This window comes from Paramormyrops kingsleyae, unplaced genomic scaffold, assembly GCF_048594095.1.
Source record: "Paramormyrops kingsleyae isolate MSU_618 unplaced genomic scaffold, PKINGS_0.4 ups38, whole genome shotgun sequence".
Lineage (NCBI taxonomy): Eukaryota > Metazoa > Chordata > Actinopteri > Osteoglossiformes > Mormyridae > Paramormyrops > Paramormyrops kingsleyae.
Genome location: NW_027325976.1, coordinates 63,146 through 66,415, shown reverse-complemented (window position 1 = coordinate 66,415; position 3,270 = coordinate 63,146). Strand labels below are relative to the sequence as shown.

Sequence of the window (3,270 nt, the reverse complement as noted above, 5' to 3'; positions counted from 1 at the left end):
TGATAAACAGCAGACTGAGCCTGTGATCAAACCACTGGCTGCTTAGCAGCTCATCATACTGTCATTATGTTGTGTTACAAGTGAGTAGAAGTCATTCCTCAAAGCATAACTGGAGCTGTGTGTGGCTCAGTGGGCTAAGCCTGTGTGTCTTGCATCACAAGGTTGCTGGTTCAAACCCTTAACCTCAAGGCCCTTAAACCTCAGCTCCCAAGGTACTGCTATGGGTGGCTGCCCTTTCTGGACAACATAATTTACAAAGTGCAAGTTGAGGGGGACATAAAGACAATTTCCCCACAGGGATCAATAAAGTATTTATTATTATCCATTTGCATGGCCATTGTAGGCTCTTTTGACAGTGGACTGGGGTTAGAATGGACCCTCTGAATGGGGTTAGCATGGACCCTCTGAATGGGGTTAGCATGGACACTGATTTATGTGTCTGTTTTCCATGCATACATTTACATTATTCATTCTTACATTGTATATTTCTCTTAATGTTTTTTCCATATGCTCCCCAACCAAGAATGTTATTTTTTGCAATTTAAACGATTTAAATGAAAAACCTGAACCATAACCTTTCAATAGTCTTTATTTAGTAACATGCTTGCAATACAGTACAGTATATGTGCAACTCAAATTTAACTACTGGCTAAATAAAACTTTAGATATTAAACAATAATATGCAGTTAAAATGTATACGATTTGGAAGATAGGAAATAAAGTTACAGGAGAATTAGGCTACTGTTTCAAAAAATAACAAATTAAAGATACTGACATATATTATGCAGCAAAAGATGATAGGAAAAAATATTAAAGGAGAATAAAAAAGTGGCTGAAATGTAATTTCATAAAATTGTTCTTCATATTTTGCCATGCAGGAAGGAGGCATTACTGAAAGAAGTTCTGATCCAGCCTTTTCTTCACCACCTGAACCCAGTGAGCTCCGGGATCGACACACACTTCATTGCCCTTTTTGGTGTAAAGTCTGAAAATGAAAAATAAAATGACATGAGTCTGTTTGTCACTTGTTAGAATCCTTCTCCATATACTGTACATCTGATCCCGAACTACAAGTCAGTTCTGTTATAGACATTTTGCACACAACAAACATTAAATTCCAAAGCAGTAATAGTTCAAAACAATTCATGAATAAAGAAAATATTTACATAATTCCAGGTTTACTGCAGTCCCTTCTGGTCTCCTCATATCCAGCTATCAGCCCCATCCTCAGTCTTCCAGTAAAGTATGTAAAACAGCACTGATCTAGTCCTTTGGCATCAGGAGAGAAAATGTATGTACAGGCTACATACAAAATATATACAGCCACTCTGAATATATACATAAAAAATAATGCACACCAAAAAAACTCACAATTTGGTCTGTAACCTGGTTCTTATATAAAACAAATTTAATGAATCTTAAGTCCTGATAAAAGCTGTGAGATGCTGCAGACTTACTGTGAGCCAGAGTGGAGGACAGCAGCACTGTCACCAGGAGGAAGAAGGCAGAGATCTGATGGGGCTTCATGATTCCACTGGACGTTTGTCAAGATCAGCGTCGCTTCTGCAGCTAAACTGAGGCCAGCAGAGTTGAACCACGACCTTTTATAAGGGTTGTGTGACTGCAGGTGGCTAGAGGGGGTGGATGGAAGATTAAAGAAGAAACATTTAGCATTTAAAGCACCAAAAATAGACTGACTACCAACAAGACAATGCGGCAGAATTTTCTGGGACTGACATCACATGCATTCTGGGTGTTTCCTACAGTATACAGAACAGCAGATATTAACACTGGCCGCATTGCATGTTTGCTATTGGCTGTTTTTCAAAGCATATGAAGCCACCTGACTGAATCAGGGGTAACTAACCTTCTAACTAAGCTATACTTGGCAGATTCTACCGTAGTCTGTGTTGAAGCCAAACTGAGCCTTAATAAATCTGCACTTCATTCCGGTTCAACCCACCCAGTCATATCCTAATCTGCCTTTCAGTGACTGATCAGATTACTCCATGTACCAAAGAAAAACTGATTATATAAACCTCTACATGCTTATCCCAGTCAGGGTCACAGGGTGGCATAAGGAACATGGCTGGGGTACACCCTGGGGGGTGCCTGTCCATCACCAATAAAAAAACAAATCCTACTGCCAGTGATATTTTGATCATCTTGGAGCCCCCAACACAAACTGAGATGATCCAGTGACTTTGGCCTGGAGGACGCTGCTGCACCTAAATAAAATGGTGCTTGAAAGTTTGTGAACCCCATAGAATTGTCTACATTTCTGCATAAATGTGACCTGAAACATCATCAGATTTTCACACAAGTCCTCAAAGTAGATGAAGAGAAACTAGTGAAATAAATGATTAAAAAATATTGCATTTGGTCAATTATTTATTGGGGAAAATGATCTAATACATTACATATCTGTCAATGGCAAAAGTATGTGAATCTTTCATTTCAGTATCTGGCCTGATCCCCTTTTGCAGCAACAATTAACTACAACTAAACATTTCAGAGACGCTCTCACCCAGTCATTCAGCCATTACAATTTGGCCCTTGTTGAAGTAGCTCTGATCCGTATGGTTGCCCATTTTTCCTGCCTCCAACACATCAACTTCAAGAACTGACTGTTCAATTGCCTAATATACCTGGTGTCATTGTAATGTAATAATTAATGTGATAATCAATGAGATAATCAATGTTATTCACTACACCTGACAGTGGCTTTAATGTTATGGCTGATCGGTGTATATAGAGAGGAAAAATACATGCAACACCTTTTAGGACAAAGATAGAGGGCAATATGACTTTTTTTTCTTCCAAAGTCTTTGTGACTAGAGGAGAGGAAGGTCTGAGGATCCCGGCCAGAGATGACGGATGGGTAACTTTGGACGACCACAAAGTGGGAAATTCTCACAGCACCAATCATACATGTGTATTATATAAATATATCAATATTTATGTCTATTTAAGCACAAACAGATGTTCTGCTATTGTTAATTATAACTGGTTGTATCTGAAGCTTGTGATGGGTTGGAAATCTGTCCTAGGATCCAGATGGACCACATGACTGGCTAGCCCAGGGGTGGGCAATCTTATCTGCAAAGGGCCAGTGTGTATGCAGGGATAACCTGTAGGTCAGCTGATCAAATCCAGGTGTGAGGACTCTACAGCCAATCAGTCCTCTAATTAGTAATCTAGTTAGGGAGTTGCAGCAAAAACCCACATACACACCGGCCCTTTGCAGATAAGATTGTCCACCCCTGGCCT

The 3,270-nt window shown here is 39.6% G+C and overlaps 1 long non-coding RNA gene across 1 annotated transcript; it reads right to left on the bottom strand.

Annotated features, from left to right (window-relative positions):
* Nucleotides 1–618: 618 nt before the first annotated feature.
* LOC140586310 (uncharacterized) lies at nucleotides 619–1,559 on the bottom strand. The gene is made up of 3 exons (XR_011988167.1): nucleotides 1,458–1,559; nucleotides 1,167–1,269; nucleotides 619–985 (listed from the first exon to the last, which is right to left on the bottom strand). It is a non-coding gene; the product is annotated as an uncharacterized lncRNA (long non-coding RNA).
* Nucleotides 1,560–3,270: the final 1,711 nt, after the last annotated feature.